Source organism: Scyliorhinus canicula, chromosome 1 (assembly GCF_902713615.1).
Source record: "Scyliorhinus canicula chromosome 1, sScyCan1.1, whole genome shotgun sequence".
Taxonomy (NCBI): domain Eukaryota; kingdom Metazoa; phylum Chordata; class Chondrichthyes; order Carcharhiniformes; family Scyliorhinidae; genus Scyliorhinus; species Scyliorhinus canicula.
Genome location: NC_052146.1, coordinates 84,470,148 through 84,490,494, shown reverse-complemented (window position 1 = coordinate 84,490,494; position 20,347 = coordinate 84,470,148). Strand labels below are relative to the sequence as shown.

The 20,347-nt window shown below is 52.0% G+C and overlaps 1 long non-coding RNA gene across 1 annotated transcript; it reads right to left on the bottom strand.

The window, feature by feature from the left end:
• Positions 1 to 1,239: 1,239 nt before the first annotated feature.
• LOC119964729 lies at positions 1,240 to 14,091 on the bottom strand. Its single transcript, XR_005460349.1, has 3 exons — positions 13,911 to 14,091; positions 13,573 to 13,664; positions 1,240 to 1,472 (listed from the first exon to the last, which is right to left on the bottom strand). It is a non-coding gene; the product is annotated as an uncharacterized LOC119964729 (long non-coding RNA).
• Positions 14,092 to 20,347: the final 6,256 nt, after the last annotated feature.

The window sequence follows — 20,347 nt, the reverse complement described above, 5'->3', positions numbered from 1 at the left end:
AGAGGTGGTGGATGGCAAATATTCAGCCTGGAGCCCAGTTACCAGTGGCATACCGCAGGGATCTGTTCTGGGTCCTCTGCGGTTTGTGATTTTCATTAATGACTTGGATGAGGGAGTTGAAGGGTGGGTCAGTAAATTTGCAGATGATACGAAGATTTGTGGAGTTGTGTATAGTGAGGAGGGCTGTTGTTGGTTGCAAAGAGACATAGATAGGATGCAGAGCTGGGCTGAGAAGTGGCAGATGAGTTTAACCCTGACAAGTGTGAGGTTGTCCATTTTGGAAGGACAAATATGAATGCGGAATACAGGGTTAACGGTAGGGTTCTTGGCAATGTAGAGGAGCAGAGAGATCATGGGGTCTATGTTCATAGATCTTTGAAAGTTGCCACTCAAGTGGATAGAGCTGTGAAGAAGGCCTATGGTGTGCCAGTGTTCATTAGCAGAGGGATTGAATTTAAGAGCCGTGAGGTGATGATGCAGCTGTACAAAACCTTGGTAAGGCCACATTTGGAGTACTGTGTGCAGTTCTGGTCACCTCATTTTAGGAAGGATGTGGAAGCTTTGGAAAAGGTGCAAAGGAGATTTACCAGGATGTTGCCTGGAATGGAGAGTAGGTCTTACGAGGAAAGGTTGAGGATGCTAGGCCTTTTCTCATTAGAACGGAGAAGGATGAGGGGCGACTTGATAGAGGTTTATAAGATGATCAGGGGAATAGATAGAGTAGACAGTCAGAGACTTTTTCCCCGGGTGGAACAAACCATTACAAGGGGACATAAATATAAGGTAAATGGTGGAAGATATAGGGGGGATGTCAGAGGTAGGTTCTTTACCCAGAGAGTAGTGGGGGCATGGAATGCACTGCCTGTGGAAGTAGTTGAGTTGGAAACATTAGGGACCTTCAAGCGGTTATTGGATAGGTAAATGGATTACGGTAGAATAATGGAGTGTAGATTAATTTGTTCTTAAGGGCAGCACGGTAACATTGTGGATAGCACAATTGCTTCACAACTACAGGGTCCCAGGTTCGATTTTGGCTTGGGTCACTGTGTGTGTGGAGTCTGCACATCCTCCCCGTGTGTGCGTGGGTTTCCTCCATCTGCTCTGGTTTCCTCCCACAGTCCAAAGATGTGTAGGTTGGGTGGATTGGCCATGATAAATTGCCCTTAGTGTCCAAAATTCTATGATCTATGATTAACCTAGGACAAAAGTTCGACACAACATCGTGGGCCGAAGGGCCTGTTCTGTGCTGTATTTCTCTATGACTCTAAAATCTTCCAGTTCAAATGATAAAGCTTGGACTCCCATACAGTTCCACAGAGATAGGTTTGTGGTATGGAGTTCACCACTCTCTCAGTATTCATCTTCCTCTTTCAATCCACAGGCTTTGCGACCCCAGGTTTGGTGCCAACTAACCAGTAACTGATGGATGAAATCTTCTCTGTCACTTTGGGCGGTTCCTTACATTACTGACCCTATAAAAAATGAAAACATTGATGTGATCAGATCTCAGTTTCCTTGTGGGCACCATTAGCGAGAGGAGCTTTTTCTACATCTCTGTCTGAGCTGGCTTAGAGCTGTTTTTTCAAAACAACAAGATACTGAACAACACCAATGCAAAAGGCCAGAAATTGTCAACAGTTTCAGCAAAGTTCCTGTTATGTGGTAAAGTACTGAGAACAGCCTGTTCTTTCAGAGCATCATCCTGGTAACTGATATTCTCTAATTCACTAAAACTTTCAGTTAAACTAACAATTAAACAATCTCTACTGATTACTGAAGGGCGCCATGGTGACACAGTGGTTAGCATGCTGCCTCACAGCGCCAAGGACCCGGATTCAATTCCAGCCTCGGGTGACTGTGTGAACTTTGTACTTTCTCCCTGTGTCTGTTTGGGTTTCCTCCGGGTGCTACGGTTACCTCCCACAGTCCAAAGGTGTTCAGGTTAGGTGCATTGGCCATTCTAAATTGCCCCTTAGTGTCCAAAGGTTAGGTGGGGTTACAGGGGTAGGGCAAAGGAATGGGCCTAGGTAGAGTGTACTTTCAGAGGGTTTATACAGACTCGATGGGCCGAAAGGCCTCCTTCTGCATTGCAGAGATTCTGTGACTAATTGCAATGCGCAGAGACTCAGAGCCACATATCACACACACTCAGTGTCAATCTATGGTCAGAGGAAAGTAATAGTTTATCACACTCCCAGTTGTCCTTCCCTCTCATTTTAGTGTTTTAAGCGTGGGATGATTGAGGTGGCACAGTGTCACAATGGTTAGCACTGCTGCGTCACAGTGCCAGTGATCCGGGTTCAATTTTGGCCTCGGGTGACTGTCTGTGTGGAGATTGCACACTTTCCCTGTGTCTGTGTGGGTTTCCTCCGGGTGCTCCGCTTTCCTCCCACAGTCCAAAGATATGCAGGTTAGGCGAATTGGCCATGATGAATTGTCCCTTAGTGTCCAGAAATGTGGAGGTTAGGTGATGTTATGGCCGAGGGCAGGCAAGTAGGCCTAGGTATGGCACTCTTTCAGAGGGTTGGTGGAGACTTGATTGGCCAAATGGCCTCCTTCTGCGCTGTAGGGGTTCTATAACAGAGTACAGCTTGAACTCTGCCTATTACCAAAAACAGGAACATGCTGTTTGATTCAACAGGCCTGTTGTTGGGGCGTTGTGTATGAATATCAGTGCCACTGTGATTCCAGGTAGATAGGCCATACGTGTGCAATTGGCTGATCAAATCAAACCGCATGTTCCTTTACTTGCTCATAATAGGAATAGTACAGACTGTAGTCAACAAAACCACACTTACATAATGCAAAACAAAATGTCTACTGTTAGATGTGATGATGAAATGGGGCCGTTTAATGACTCAGAGGAGGCTGGCAGTAAACAAACATAGATTTATTTACACTATTTACAAGGTCTTCCTAACGCAGCATATCGCTCCAAGTACAGTCCTTGCTAGGAGGACTACCATACCACATGCTTTTATGTTATCTCAAAACGGGCGCCAAATGGTTGGCCTCCGCCCTGACCTGGGAAGCTCGTACTCCATGAGTCCCACAGGGAGATCAATGATGGTTTCCCCGTGGTCCTTGTGGTGATATGCATCACTGTAAATACACAAGGGGTTAATGTAAATACACTACGACTAAGTAAACACTAGAGAGAGCACCAGAGACATCATGACATGCAGACATACAGCCAATGAACACATAGAATAGGACACAACCAATGGGCAGTCAAGACACCCAGAGGTGACACTACCATAAGGGGGCATTACACAACCCATATATAAGGACAGGACACACATGCTCTGTCTCTTTCCACAGGCGACACTTAGAGAGTAAATCAGGGGCAGATCAGACGCATCACACCCACCACGTGGCTTCGAGCAGACTGGTTAGTTAGACTGAGTTACTATAGCAAGATTAGCAAGAGAGTCGAACTCATAGAGAACTGTGCTAATGGTTCAATAAATCACATTGAACTTACTTCAAAGTCTGGAGTATCTTTTGGTCAAAGCTGCATCGAGTTGCATCCTGTGTTTTACCAGAGTATAAAACACAACATGATACCAGTAGTGCCTGTTGAATCTATATAGTTCAACTCAGCAAGATCCGTGGCTACAAGCAACAGCACCCAGGCACGATGATCGAGATTCCAGTTCCTCAGCAGCTCAGGTACCACAGCAATCTCCGTGCTAACTGGCACGTATTCAAGCAGAGATTTACATGGTAGCATCCGACCTAGATGGTGTGGCCAATGCTGAGAAGATAGATCTTCTACTCACCATTGCAGGTGAAAGTGCAACAGAAATCTTCAACTCCTTCAAGTACTCCAAAGGGCAGGACAAGAGAGACTTCCAGACAGTCCTGGACAAGTTTGAAAACTACTACGAGGTGAACACAACAGAAATTGGTAAAACTGGCACCTATACTCACCACGAGGCAAAGATAGGCTTGCAACAGAAGCAAACGGCAATTTTCATTGGCAGCCATCTTGCGCAAGGAGCCGCACATGCGCCATTCCCAAGATGTGAACCGGCGAAAGTGTTTTGCGCATGCGCAAGAAGCCGCGTATGCGCAGTTGCGAAAAGAGCGCACAGTGAAGGAAAAGCAATCTGCGCATGCGAAATCCATTCCAACACTAAGTCACAAGCGCCATGACGTCAGAGGCCCCGGACCATGCCTACTTAAACGATAAATGTCCGAAAATACCAGTGACTGAAAGTAATCTCCGCAGAACCCTGCAACAAGGAGTTAGCACCGCCCTAATGTGGTAGTCGGTATTAGGGGTATTACGGTACCCAGGTTGAGGCTGTCAGACTATTGGTGTGGGAGGTACCTGAGACAGCAAGATCATTGGTGAAGCCTGCCTGCTGGTTCCGCCCAGTAAGGCAGAGTATACGAGCCTATGTCTCCCCAGCTGCTGCATTCTGTACCTGCGCTGCTGGGGAAAACATCTAGTCCAATAAAGCCTTCAATTGTCATCCAATCTCACTTCTGGAGTCATTGATCGAGCATCAATTTATTGGACTAGATTTTAAAGAATGGAGCTCCGAATCAAGCCGGAGTGTCTCCAACTCAGCCCCCACGCGGCAATCTCAGCGGCAACCTTCAAACATTGGCTGGCGTGTTTCAACGGGTACCTCAGGACGGCCACAACTCCACCCACGGAGGACCAGAAGATGCAAGCTCTCCACTCGAGGGTGAGCCCAGAGATCTACACGCTCATCAAGGAAGCGGACGATTTTGAGGCCGCGATGGCCCTGTTGAAAGGACACTATATTCGCCCAGTAAATCAGGTCTACGCCCGACATCTGCTAGCGACAAAGCAACAAATCCCCGGGGAATCGCTGGATGAATTCTACAGTGCGCTCCTGGTATTAGGTAGGAACTGTGACGGCCCGCAGGTTTCAGCCAGCGGCCACACAGAACTTTTAATCCGAGACACATTAGTTGCAGGTATGCTGTCCTCCCAAATCCGCCAGCAGTTGCTAGAGAAAGAGACACTAGGCCTCAAGTAGGCACGGGCCCTTGCTATCTCCCTGGATGTGGCCTCCCGAAACGCCCGCACGTACGTCCCCAACTGCGCGGCAGCCCCTTGGGCAGTGTGGAACCCCCCCTGCAGCCGATCCCGATGCATCCCCCATCCCCCCACAAGCTTGTGCCGCGTGGCTACCAGGAAACCTCGGGGGGCCCCGCTGTTATTTTTGCGGCAAGCCAAGCACCCCCGGCAGCGCTGGCCGGCCCGCTCATCCATCTGCATAGGTGCAGCAAAAAGGACCATTTTGTGGTGGTATGCCAGGCCCGGGCGGTCGCCGCTGTCTCCGGGGCCACCACAACTCTCTCCACGAGCCACGTGCGGCCAGTGGGTGCCGCCATCTTCCTTTTGCCGAGCCATGTGTGGGCCTGGGTGCCGCCACCTTGTTCCCCAGGGACCACGTGCGACGGATGGGCGCCGTCTTCTTGCACACCCCCAGCCATGTGCGACCAGTGGGCGCCACCATCTTGGCTGGAGTCTCAGGACCCCGATTCGGATGACCAAAAACTGCCCGAGGAAAATCTCCAACTATTACCATGATTCGCCTCGGTGACCCCGGACCAGTCTCGGCTCCGAGCGCTCTCGACCATCCTGCCTGATTGACTCCGGGAGTACAGAGAGCTTCATACACTCCAACACGGTAAGGCGCTGTTCTCTTACCATCCACCAAGTTAATCAAAGAATCTCCCTGGCCTCCGGGTCTCACTCTTTAGAGATCAAAGGGTTCTGCGTAGCTAACCTCACGGTCCAGAAAAGGGAATTAAAAAATTTCCGACTCTATGTCCTTCCTCACCTCTGCGCTGCCACGCTCCTAGGGTTAGACTTCCAATGCAACCTCCAGAGTTCACCTTTTAAATTCGGCGGCCCTATACCCCACCCCCCCTCACTGTCTGCAGCCTCGCGACCCTCAAGGTAGATCCGCCTTCCCTTTTTGCGAACCTCACCCAGGATTGCAAACCCGTTGCCACCAGGAGCAGACGGTACAGTGCCCAGGGCCGGACCTTCATTAGGTCAGAGGTCCAGCGGTTACTGAAGGAAGGTATTATCGAGGCCAGCAACAGTCCCTGGAGAGCTCAAGTAGTGGTTGTAAAGGCCGGGGAGAAGCATAGGATGGTCATCGATTATAGTCAGAGCATCAACAGGTATACGCAGCTCGACGCGTACCCTCTCCCCCACATATCTGATTTGGTAAATCAGATTGCACAATACAAGGTCTTTTCCATGGTGGATCTCAAATCCGCCTACCACCAGATCCCCTTCCGCCCTAGCAACCGCAAATACACTGCATTCGAAGCAGACGGCGGCACTTCCTAAGGGTTCCTTTCGGTGTCACAAATGGAGTCTCGGTCTTCCACCGGGAGATGGACCGAAAGGTTGACCGGTACAGTTTGCGGGCCATGTTTCCGTACCTCAATAACGTCACCATCTGCGGCCACGACCAGCAGGACCACGACACCGACCTCCATAAATTCACCCATACTGCAAAAATCCTTAACTTAACCTACAAGGACAAGCGCGTGTTCAGCACCGACCGTCTAGCCATCTTCGGCTACATAGTGCATGATGGAGTTATAGGCCCAGATCCAGAACGCATGCATCCCCTCATGGAGTTTCCCCTCCCCCCACTGCTCCAAGGCCCTGAAACGCTGCCTGGGATTTTTTTCATATTATGCCCAGTGGGCCCCCAACTATGCGGACAAGGCCTGCCCACTAATTCAATCCAGGGCTTTTCCCCTGTCGGCAGAGGACCGCCAGGCCTTCAGCCGCACCAAAGCGGACATCACAAAGGCCACGATGCACACAATCAATGAATCGAGAGCGACGCGTCCGATGTAGCTCTGGCGGCCACCCTCAACCAAGCGGGCAAGCCCGTGGCCTTTTTCTCACACCCCCTTCACGCTTCAGAAATCCGCCATTCCTCCGTTGAAAAGGAGGCCCAAGCCATAGTAGAAGCTGTGCGGCACTGGAGGCATTACCTGGCCGGCAGGAGATTCACTCTCCTCACTGACCAACGGTCGGTCACCTTCATGTTCGATAATGCACAGCGGGGCAAGATAAAGAACGATAAGATCTTACGGTGGAGGATCGAGCTCTCCACCTACAACTATGAGATCTTGTATCATCCCGGGAAGCTAAACAAGCCTCCTGATGCCCTATCCTGCGGCACATGTGCCGACGCACAAGTGGACCGACTCCACACCCTCCACAAGGACCTCTGCCACCCGGGGGGTCACTCGATTCTTCCATTTCATCAAGACCCGCAACCTGCCCTACTCCATTGAGGAGGTCACGACCGCCACCAGGAACTGCCAAATCTGCGCGGAGTGCAAGCCACACCTCTACAGGCCAGAGAAAGCGCACCTGATAAAGGCTTCCCGTCCCTTTGAACGCCTCAGTATGGACTTCAAAGGGTCCCTCCCCTCCACCGACCGCAACACGTATTTCCTGAACGTGATTGATGAGTACTCCCGGTTCCCATTCATCATCCCCTGCCCGACATGACCGTAGCCACCGTCATAAAAGCCCTCCACAATATCTTTACACTTTTCGGTTTCCCCGTCTACATACACAGCGATAGGGTGTCCTCCTTCATGAGCGACGGACTGCGTCAATTCCTGCTCAGCAAGGGCATTGCCTCGAGCAGGACGACCAGTTACAACCCCTGGGGTAACGGACAGGTAGAGAGGGAGAACGGAACAGTCTGGAAGACTGTCCTACTGGCTCTACAGTCCAGGAATCTCCCAGTCTCCCACTGGCAGGAGGTCCTCCCAGTTGGTCTCCACTCCATACAATCACTGCTGTGTACCACGACAAACGAAACACCTCATGAACGTCTCTTTGTCTTCCCCAGGAAGTTCTCCTCCGGGACCTCGCTCCCAACCTGGCTGGCAGCTCTTGGACCCATCCTGCTCCGCAAACACGTGCGGGCGCACAAGTCGGACCCTTTGGTCGAGAAGGTCCACCTCCTTCACGCCAACCCTCAATACACCTACGTGGCATACCCCGACGGCCGACAGGATATGGTCTCCCTATGGGACCTGGGGCCCGCTGGATCCCCACCCACACCCCCCCACCAACCCCACCCTCCCTCCCACCGGTGCACCCCACAGCCGCCCCCTTCCCAGGTGAATCGGTCCTCCCACTGGTCCCATCACGGTAGCATTGTGGGGCAGCACGGTAGCATTGTGGATAGCACAATGGCTTCACAGCTCCAGGGTCTCAGGTTCGATTCCGGCTTGGGTCACTGTCTGTGCGGAGTCTGCACATCCTCCCCGTGTGTGCGTGGGTTTCCTCCGGGTGCTCCGGTTTCCTCCCACAGTCCAAAGATCTGCAGGTTAGGGGGATTGGCCATGCTAAATTGCCCTTAGTGTCCAAAATTGCCCTGAGTGTTGGGTGGGGTTACTGGGTTATTGGGATAGGGTGGATGTGTTGACCTTGGGTAGGGTGCTCTTTCCGAGAGCCGGTGCAGACTCGATGGGCCGAATGGCCTCCTTCTGCACTGTAAATTCTATGATCTATGATCTAGGGATGATGTAGCTGCTGAAGAAGCCAAAGCCACGCTCCCAGAGCCACGGATGCCGGAGCCGGCGTCTGCATCACGGCCGAAACTGTAACAATCGCAGAGGATGACCAGGCCCCCGATTGACTAATTGCTTCATTTTGACACATGAATGTAAATAAATACTGTAAATAGTTGCGACATGTAACAAGGCAACACTGTACTAATGTATACCGGGTACCACCATAACCTCAACTTCTGCCACTGTATAACGCAAGATCACCAACCCCGCCGGACTCTTCTTTTTAACAGGGGGTGAATGTGGTAGTCGGTATTAGGGGTATTACGGTACCCAGGTTGATGCTGTAAGATCATTGGTGTGGGAGGTACCTGAGACAGCAAGATCATTGGTGAAGCCTACCTGCTGGTTCCGCCCAGTAAGGCGGAGTATAAGAGCCTGTGTCTCCCTAGCAGCTGCATTCTGTACCTGCGCTGCTGGGGGAAACATCTAGTCCAATAAAGCCTTCAATTGTCATCCAATCTCACTTCTGGAGTCATTGATTGAGCATCACCTAAGAGGTTATTTAGTCCTTGAAGACTATGACTCAGATGATGATTTCATCATTGGACGTGGTGACCTCAGTACCAAATCCAAACTGCAACGAGATGTGTTGCACATTGAAGCATCCGACACAGTCATGGACGAGTTCTTCGGATTTGAGGATCCTCTGCCCAGCATAGATGACATCCCGACCCATGAGTACAGGATTCTGCTGCGGCCAAGAGAGCAGTACAAGCCCACAGAGAGCGGCCTGACACCAAGAGAGTGGTCCACGCACCACGATGAGTCCCTGACTCCACAGAGAAGTGATGACAGACTCCACAGCAAGACCACTGCACGTCACCACACAGAAAACACAGAAAGACTCCACAGCGAGACCACTGTACAACTCCGTTGAGAGCGCACGATCGACTCCACAGCGAGACCACTGCATGACTCCACACAGGGAATGTTGCCAGACTCCACAGGGAGAGTGGTACAAGCCTCCACAGTGAGCTCGTTGACAGACTCCACGGTGGAAGCAACGCAAGACTCCAGAGCGCAGTCCTTGCATGAACAAGACCATGAAGGTCTAGCAACCTGAGCAATCAGCAGCGGACGATGCAAGTCTGCCATGCTCAAGTGCACAGCAAGACGACCATGACAGTCTACCACGCTCACGTGAACAACAAAAGGACTATGACAGTCTACCCAGATTATTTGAGCCACCAGAAGAAGACTCTGACAGTCTACCCAGCTCATCTAACCAACAAGAAGACACTGAAGGTCTGCCCACTGTACGTGCGACAAGTGACAAAGGCTTCAGAATTCCCATACAAGATGTGTGACATTTCAGCGAGACTGACATATCTCAGCTAGTATGTACAGAGGCACTTGACAATCAAAGTGAGGCTACTAGTGACTCCAGTGACACCACGTTAATTCAAACCTCATCTACTCAAGCTTCTCCACAAGAACCTGAAATGACTCCGACAGAGGACCATCAAGAAACCAAAGATGATTCAGCTGAACCAGAAAGGTCTCCAGACGGGGAGCATTCACAAGCCAAAGGTGATTCAATGAAACAGCAGATGCCACAAAGGACACTGACACAAGTAACTTTCTGAAGGACTCGAATTCTCCACTTGGTGTAGTCATGGAGCGCAACAAACACAACAACAAAACCTACAAAAACAACACAGACAACAAGAAGTGTACCAGAGGCAACAAACACAACAACAAGCACGCCAATAACAACAATGGCAACAACAATAGAACAACAACTGGTACGACATGGTGCAACTCTGCCCATGAAGGGCAATGTTACTGCCCAGCTCAGAACAATGGCGAGAGTGCCAATATACCATGGCATGTCAACTCATCTTACCAATTCACGTTTGCTACACTACGGACAAGCAAACCAGCTTTTAGGAAAGATGTCAGCAAGAATTGCTACCACAAGCATATAAAGAAGAGTCCACCTCAGACAATGAAGTGATTTGACCATTTGAACACCTCCTGATGACTTCTTGGTTATGTAAACACCAGGACACTGACAGCATTCACAAGGGAATGACGACATCAACATCGACACTTCCATAACAGCACAAGAAAGCCACTTGACCGTGGAAATTCATGAACTTTGGACTCATAACTATTATTTGGTACTGTATAATCCTCAATGTCATCATAACTATTCTTTGATCTTGTATCGTCATCACAGTCATCATAACTTGTACATGTCATCACATATTTACCTGTTGTTTTCAATTTTTCTTTAACACTGTACAGAAAATATGTAATATGAGAAAAGGGGGGATGTGGTGATACGCATCACTGTAAATACACAAGGGGTTAATGTAAATACACTATGACTAAGTAAACACGAGAGGGAGCACCAGAGACATCATGGCATGCAGACATACAGCTAATGAACACATAGAATAGGACATGACCAATGGCCAGTCAAGACACCCAGAGGTGACACTACCACAAGGGGGTATTACACAACCCATATATAAGGACAGGACACACATGCTCTGTCTCTTTCCACAGGTAACACTTGAGAGTAAGATAGGGGCAGATCAGAAGCATCACACCCACCATGTGGCTTAGAGCAGACTGGTTAGTTGGACTGAGTTACTATAGCAAGATTAGCAGGAGAGTCAAACTCATAGAGAACTGTGCTAATGGTTCAATAAATCACACTGAACATACTTCAAAGTCTGGAGTATCTTTTGGTCAAAGCTGCATCGAGTTGCAGCGTGTGTTATCCCAGAGTACATAACACAACAGTCCTGATGGGGGTTATGACAGGAAGCATCTGTTGAACAATCTGGAGTGCGCTAATAGTTGTATTAACAACCAATTTAAGGTAATGTGTCGAGCGCATAACATGGTTTATTTAGACATTGATTCACTTGCCAGGTCCCATTCTCTGCACAATTATGGAACATGTTCAAGCCTTACGCCACACAATAGCACAATGGTTAGCACTGTTGCTTCACAGCGCCAGAGACCCAGGTTTGATTCCCAGCTTGGGTCACTGTCTGTGCGGAGCCTGCATGTTCTCCCTATGTTTGTGTGGGTTTCCTCCGGCTGATCCAGTTTCCTCCCACAAGTCCCAAAAGACGTGCTTGTTAGGTGAATTGGACATTCTGAATTCTCCCTCTGTGTACCCAAACAGGTGCCGGAGTGTGGCGACGAGGGGATTTTCACAGTAACTTCATTGCGGTGTTAATGTAAGCCGACTTGTAACAATAATGTTTATTTATTTATTATTTTAAATCACCTTTGAGCTGGAGGTGCAATTAGGGAGGGGCAATAAATGCTTGCCTGGCCAGCGAAGCCCACATCCCTTGAATTAATTTTAAAAACATGTCTCCCATCACCAATATTAATCCACACACAGAGTCCTTGGGTGGGATTCTCCGTTGGCCGACATCAGGAATGACGATTGGGCAGAGAATTGGTTCCAACGACGAAATCGCCTGAGGCGCCGATTTGATGCCAAAGTGCAGTGCTCCAGCACCTCGACAGCGGCGTAAATGTGCTCCGGAATGCACGTACAGTAGACACCGTTTACATATCATTGGTCAGTGGACCCGACCTGCCATTCTCCGCGATTCTCCGCCTCTAATGGGCCAGGCACCCGACAGTGTGGTTCACTTGTGCTTTCAAAAATCAAGAAACCGGCGTGGTGGCTACTGAGGAAGAGATGGAGGTACGGAAAGTGTCCAACATCGCCATAGTTGGCTGACAGTTGTGCCGCTGTCCGGAAGGGCTTCTGCCAGGGCTGGGGGGGGGGAGGGGGGGGGGGGAGTAGTGTGGGGTGGCCAGGAGGTGAGCTGTGGAGTCAGGGTTGATGGGCACGGAACACCATTACCGCAGCTAGCAAGGCAGCCATGCAGCTGCGCACGCCGTTAACAGCCCACTTTGAACCTAGTGCAATGGATCATATAGGTGTCCCCCCAGGGCACACCCAAAAGTGCCCTCTGACCCCAGCCAACCCATCAGCTGTATGGGCGGGTTCCAGCACAACCAGTGCCATCTTTTTGGCTGGGATGAGTGTGTGTGGATTGTGATGTATATGTGCGGCTGCAGCTTGTCGGCCTCCTGAGTGTTGATCATGGACTCTGCGAATCCAATACTGTTTTTCATTGGAATCGATTGTGTTCCGCACGGCACCAATGCTAGATCCTCAATGGTAGCGGATTCAGTCCAGGTGCGGAGATGGTTTTTCTGTCGTGGAAGTCCACGAATTCTGCGTTGGCATCAACAATTAATCTCAGAAATGGAAAATACCGCCCCATATCCCTCACAAAATATATCCCTTCACGTTCTTCAGCCCTGCTTATAATCAGAGATCGATTTTAAAATGTTTCTGGGTTTGCACTATGTTATTCTTTGCACACTGTTTTGTATTGTTGTTGTTTACTATGCCAAAATCCCTCAATAAAATTGTTTCTCAAAAATAAATGTTTCTGGGTAGTAATTCCCAGATTCGCTGACCTGTACAAAATAAACATGCTACTTCCACCAGCTCCCACCATCCCCCTCCTTCTGTCAACATACAAACATATCTAGATAAAAGAGGCACATCCCTGGAGAGGACAATCATGATACAGATGGAGATATTCCCCTGCCTCATCTTGAACATTCCTCAGGCTGTTTTCTCCAATCTGCTGCAGTGCAGAATTCCCAAATGCTTTTTACACGGATGAATTACGAGCCCAGAACAAAAGACACAGCACCAGACTAACCCATCCCCCCAACAGAAGACACATTAAGGCCGCCGACATCTGTGGAACAAATTCCATCCCACCCAAGGTCTGATTCTGCTACTTCCCAATTAAATGTTTCCTTCAGGACCTGACCACATTAAAAATAAAACCGAACACGAACCAACCCTCTGGATTCGGACATTTTTTCATGCTTTTTTAATGCTGGTGAACGACTTTAATCCCTAGAGAGTTGAGGTCATGTGACTTCACTTACACTTCACATTTGCAAATCTCATTAAGCAGGTCCCAATGTCTGAGAAACATTCCTCTTACACAGCGAGAGATTCCCGTCAGCAGTGAAATACTCTACTCACAAATAAGAAAATTGATTAATAAAGCATATCAGATTCAACTGAAACATCCTCTGCTTGAGTAATGTATAGAGTCACAAAGCACTCTTTAATATAAAACAAATAATCTTGTTTCCTTCAAATGTCAGAAATTACTTAGTCTAAACTTCATTTATCAACCTTAGTAAATCTTAGGCTTCTCCTGCTGCAGTGTCAAGGACAAATTAATATAAATGAAAGCATTGATTTCATCCTGCCTCACCAAAGGATATCCACTGTATTTGTGAAAGGTGCAGTTCTGCCTCTCACTCATTCCCTTACCACCCGCCAGGATTAACGGAGCAAGCTGCAAGGTTCAGTGTTGAAGCATCAATCTCAATTTGCCTGGTCAAAACCCCACCCCGATAAAAGTCGAAACTGCCCAGATCTTAACAGCCATTTTTAATAGGGATCATTTTGCAGCATTTCTGAAACCCTCCAAACATTTTCTCTGCTTATCCCATATATGGTGAACCGAGGCAACATGGCATCATCAGTTGCCATGGGATACCCAAATCGTTCGGCAGGTTGTCAAGGATACTATTCACTTGAGTCAGAAAGCCGCCGCAGGCGCTAAGCTGTCTGAATGTAGCAGATACTACATTGATTAAATGAAAAAAAAATGTTTCAACAGTGTGTTGTAGATGGATACAGGGATTATAAATCTAATTTATGCAAATTACAATACATTATGCCCGACTCAAAATTACCAACCAGATCCCACAGACAAAGGACTGGAAATCAGCGTCCAAATAAAAGAGCAAACAGATCAAAAACATTGTTCACCTGGAAGGATTATCATTTGAACAGAAAGAGAAATTAAGGTTCTATTCTCCTTTTCTCCAGGGGATATTGAGAATTAAGAAGAGTTCCATGATGAATTAAAGTGATTATTGTTCTCCCAGTTCATTCAAGCTGTACTCCCAGCAGAAACATTCGAGGAAAACCATTTACATGTGTTCCCATAGCCGCTGGCTGCCATGAGGCAGAAACTGGCCAATCTCAGCAGCAATTTAAGTGGTATTTATTGGCTCTCTGGGCTAAAGTGAGCAAGAGGCAACCACCTCCATGTACATTCCATAATCCAGGATTCCGGATCATGATGAACTGTTTCCTGGTTCCCCCAATGAAAAGGATAAGTGCCTACATGTCAGGTGAAGCTGAACTGGATTTTGGTGGGAGAAAAGTGTGTTAAGACTGACTAACTGAGCCACCAGAAACATTGACCACAGTCTGTCTGGGAAAAGTACACAATGCCATATAGTAACAAACAAAATGTGGAAGCAGGGCACGATTCAGCCACCACCGGGCACGAGGGTTCAATCCCGTGAGAGCCCCAAATTGGGCTTCACACCTGGCGCCAGGCTGATCACGAGTCACCTGACTTGCTCTGCCTGGCAGTATCTGAATCTCACCATCGCTGGGGGTGATCTAGCTCAGCATATTTAAATGATCTCTTCGGCTTTAAATACCCAGACGTCACTTTTACCCGGCGCCCGGGGCTCAACGGCAGCACCTGTGAGGCCTCAATGGGGAGACATTTAGCACTGGTTTCCACAAACGTAGACCAGGTGTGATGGCACCTCGGGGAGTCTCACATGCCATTAGAGACCCCAAGTGGCCAGGGACAGGGCAGGGTACGACCCTGGCACTCTCCCGGCAACTGGAAATCTTTGTAATGCCACCCCGGCACCCTGGCCAGGTGATTTGGTCATTTGGACATTCTGAATTCTCTGTGTACCTAAAAAGGTGCCGGAATGTGGCGACTAGGGGCTTTTAACAGTACATTCATTGCAGTGTAGATATAAGCCGACCGACAATAAAGCTTATTATATTTGTTACGGCAATGCCAGCCTTGCAACCTGGCAGTGCCACCTGTGTTCACTAGTGTGCTATGCTGGCAATGCCAGGGTGCCATTGTGGCAATGCCAGGGTGCCAGGCTGGCACTGTTCAGGTGCCCAGTAGGCACTGCCAATATAGTACTCAGGCTGGGGGGGTCCTTTCAATTTGTGGTGAGAGAGGTGGAACGTTCCAGGGGCCACAAAATGGTTGAGGAGAAGAAGAATCCTGAAAGTGAGGGGTGGGGTGCTTTAAAGGGGATATATGTAGAGATAGGGACTACAGTTCAAAATAGGGGGGCCTCACGGTAGCATGGTGGTTAGCATCAATGCTTCACAGCTCCAGGGTCCCAGGTTCGATTCCCGGCTGGGTCACTGTCTGTGTGGAGTCTGCACGTCCTCCCCGTGTGTGCGTGGGTTTCCTCCGGGTGCTCCGGTTTCCTCCCACAGTCCAAAGATGTGCGGGTTAGGTGGATTGGCCATGCTAAATTGCCCGTAGTGTAAGGTTAATGGGGGGATTGTTGGGATACGGGATACGGGTTACGTGGGTTTAAGTAGCGTGATCATTGCTCGGCACAACATCGAGGGCCGAAGGGCCTGTTCTGTGCTGTACTGTTCTATGTTCTATGTTCTAAAATGGTCGCCAATTTGCGTGGAACTGTCGCGGCCGGCAAGCTCAGCTCACCAGTCCAGGAACTCTGCCAAAGTGTGATCTCTATGGGAAGGAACTGCTGGAAGTCCACAAAATCAGCAAAGTGCTGGTGAATAGCAGAGTGAACCTCAGCATTGCAGCCGTAAGAAACAGCCTGCCAAACCCACCCGAGAGAGGAATTCTAATTATATCTCCTGAATCACGCCGGTAATGTCATACATTTGTGTTTATTATTGAACACATTTAGAATAATTTCGTCACACAAACCCAATGCAACACCCATTGTCTCACTCACCCCCTGCTGTACCCTCTCTCTCCCTCACCCCCTGCTGCACCCTCAGTCTCACTCACCCCCTGCTGCACCCTCTGTCTCTCCCTCATCCCCTGCTGCACCCTCTGTCTCTCCCTCACCCCCGGCTGCACCCTCTGTCTCTCCCTCACCCCCTGCTGCACCCTCTGTCTCCCTCACCCCCTGCTGCACCCTCTGTCTGTCTCACCCCCTGCTGCACCCTCTGTCTCTCCCTCACCCCCTGCTGCACCCTATGTCTCCCTCACCCCCTGCTGCACCCTCTGTCTCTCCCTCACCCCCTGCTGCACCCTCTGTCTCCCTCACCCCCTGCTGTACCCTCTGTCTCCCTCACCCCCTGCTGCACCCTCTGTCTCCCTCACACCATGTGACAGCTCTCCGATTTATCGAGAGGCTGAGTTAACCACGCCTGCATACCGAGGTATAAATAGTCAGAACGCCCGGCGGTCGTCCATTTATTGTAGTCGCCGCAGGGCTAAGTTCTAGCTTATTAAAGCCTAACTTTTGTACAGCAACTCGCCTCACGTGCAATTGATGGCTCATCACTGTCTCCCTCACCCCCTGCTGCACCCTCTGTCTCTCCCTCACCGCCTGCTGCACCCTCTGTCTCTCCCTCACCCCCTGCTGCACCCTCTGTCTCCCTCACCCCCTGCTGCACCCTCTGTCTCTCCCTCACCCCCTGCTGCACCCTCTGTCTCTCCCTCACCCCCTGCTGCACCCTCTGTCTCCCTCACCCCCTGCTGCACCCTCTGTCTCTCCCTCACCCCCTGCTGCACCCTCTGTCTCTCCCTCACCCCCTGCTGCACCCTCTGTCTGTCTCACCCCCTGCTGCACCCTCTGTCTGTCTCACCCCCTGCTGCGCCCTCTGTCTGTCTCACCCCCTGCTGCACCCTCTGACTCCCTCACCCCCTGCTGCACCCTCTGTCTGTCTCACCCCCTGCGGCACCCTCTGACTCCCTCACCCCCTGCTGCACCCTCTGTCTGTCTCACCCCCTGCTGCGCCCTCTGACTCCCTCACCCCCTGCTGCACCCTCTGTCTCCCTCACCCCCCTGCTGCACCCTCTGTCTGTCTCACCCCCTGCTGCACCCTCTGACTCCCTCACCCCCTGCTGCACCATCTGTCTGTCTCACCCCCTGCTGCACCCTCTGTCTGTCTCACCCCCTGCTGCACCCTCTGTCTCTCCCTCACCCCCTGCTGCACCCTCTGTCTCTCCCTCACCCCTGCTGCGTCCTCTGTCTGTCTCACCCCCTGCTGCACCCTCTGTCTCTCCCTCACCCCCTGCTGCACCCTCTGTCTGCCTCACCCCCTGCTGCACCCTCTGTCTGTCTCACCCCTTGCTGCACACTCTGTCTCTCCCTCACCCCCTGCTGCACCCTCTGTCTGTCTCACCCCTGCTGCACCCTCTGTCTGTCTCGCCCCCTGCTGCACCCTCTGTCTCTCCCTCACCCCCTGCTGCACCTCTGTCTGTCTCACCCCCTGCTGCACCCTCTGTCTCTCCCTCACCCCCCTGCTGCACCCTTTGTCTCTCCCTCACCCCCTGCTGCACCCTCTGTCTCTCCCTCACCCCCTGCTGCACCCTCTGTCTGTCTCAACCCCTGCTGCACCCTCTGTCTCTCCCTCACCCCCTGCTGCGCCCTCTGTCTCTCCCTCACCCCCTGCTTCACCCTCTGTCTGTCTCACCCCCTGCTGCACCCTCTGACTCCCTCACCCCCTGCTGCACCCTCTGTCTCTCCCACACCCCTGCTGCGTCCTCTGTCTGTCTCACCCCCTGCTGCACCCTCTGTCTCCCTCACCCCCTGCTGCACCCTCTGTCTGCCTCACCCCCTGCTGCACCCTCTGTCTGTCTCACCCTTGCTGCACACTCTGTCTCTCCCTCACCCCCTGCTTCACCCTCTGTCTGTCTCACCCCCTGCTGCACCCTCTGACTCCCTCACCCCCTGCTGCACCCTCTGTCTGTCTCACCCCCTGCTGCACCCTCTGACTCCCTCACCCCCTGCTGCACCATCTGTCTGCTCTGTCTCACCCCCTGCTGCACCCTCTGTCTGTCTCACCCCCTGCTGCACCCTCTGTCTCTCCCTCACCCCTGCTGCACCCTCTGTCTATCTCACCCCCTGCTGCACCCTCTGTCTCTCTCTCACCCCCTGCTGCACCCTCTGTCTGCCTCACCCCCTGCTGCACCCTCTGTCTGTCTCACCCCCTGCTGCACCCTCTGTCTCTCCCTCACCCCCTGCTGCACCCTCTGTCTCTCTCACCCCCTGCTGCACCCTCTGTCTCTCTCACCCACTGCTGCACCCTCTGTCTCTCCCGCACCCCCGGCTGCACCCACTGTCTCCCTCACCCCCTGCTGCACCCTCTGTCTCTCCCTCACCCCCCGCTGCACCCTCTGTCTCTCCCTCACCCCATGCTGCACCCTCTGTCTTCCTCACCCCCTGCTGCACCCTCTGTCTCTCCCTCACCCCCTGCTGCACCCTCTGTCTGTCTCACCCCCTGCTGCACCCTCTGTCTCTCCCTCACCCTCTGCTGCACCCTCTGTCTGTCTCTCACCCCGTGCTGCACTCTCTGTCTCCCTCACCCCCTGCTGCACCCTCTGTCTGTCTCACCCCGTGCTGCACCCTCTGTCTGTCTCTCACCCGCTGCTGCACCCTCTGTCTCCCTCACCCCCTGCTGCACCCTCTGTCTGTCTCTCATCCCCTGCTGCACCTTCTGTCTGTCTCACCCCCTGCTGCACCCTCTGTCTGTCTCACCCCCTGCTGCACCCTCTGTCTCTCCCTCGCCCCTGCTGCACCCTCTGTCTCTCTCACCCCCTGCTGCACCCTCTGTCTGTCTCACCCCCTGCTGCACCCTCTGTCTGTCTCACCCCCTGCTGCACCCTCTGTCTCCCTCACCCCCTGCTGCACCCTCTGTCTGTCTCTCATCCCCTGCTGCACCCTCTGTCTGTCTCTCACCCTGTGCTGCACCCTCTGTCTGTCTCTCACCCCCTACTGCACCCTCTGTCTCCCTCACCCCCTGCTGCACCCTCTGTCTGTCTCTCACCCCCTGCTGCACCCTCTGTCTGTCTCACCCCCTGCTGCACCCTCTGTCTCTCTCACCCCCTGCTGCACCCTCTGTCTGTCTCACCCCCTGCTGCACCCTCTGTCTGTCTCACCCCCTGCTGCACCCTCTGTCTCCCTCACCCCCTGCTGCACCCTCTGTCTGTCTCTCATCCCCTGCTGCACCCTCTGTCTGTCTCTCACCCTGTGCTGCACCCTCTGTCTGTCTCTCACCCCCTACTGCACCCTCTGTCTCCCTCACCCCCTGCTGCACCCTCTGTCTCTCCCTCACCCCCTGCTGCACCCTCTGTCTGTCTCACCCCCTGCTGCACCCTCTGTCTCTCCCTCACCCCCTGCTGCACCCTCTGTCTGTCTCACCCCCTGCTGCACCCTCTGTCTCTCCCTCACCCCCTGCTGCGCCCTCTGTCTGTCTCACCCCCTGCTGCACCCTCTGTCTCTGTCTCACCCCCTGCTGCACCCTCTGTCTGCCTCACCCCCTGCTGCACCCTCTGTCTGTCTCACCCCCTGCTGCACCCTCTGTCTCTCCCTCACGCCCTGCTGCACCCTCTGTCTGTCTCACCCCCTGCTGCACCCTCTGACTGTCTCACCCCCTGCTGCACCCTCTGTCTCTCCCTCACCCCTTGCTGCACCCTCTGTCTCTCCCTCACTCCCTGCTGCACCCTCTGTCTGTCTCACCCCCTGCTGCACCCTATGTCTGTCTCACCCCCTGCTGCACCCTCTGTCTCTCCCGCACCCCCTGCTGCACCCTCTGTCTGTCTCACCCCCTGCTGCACCATCTGTCTGTTCACCCCCTGCTGCACCCTCTGTCTCC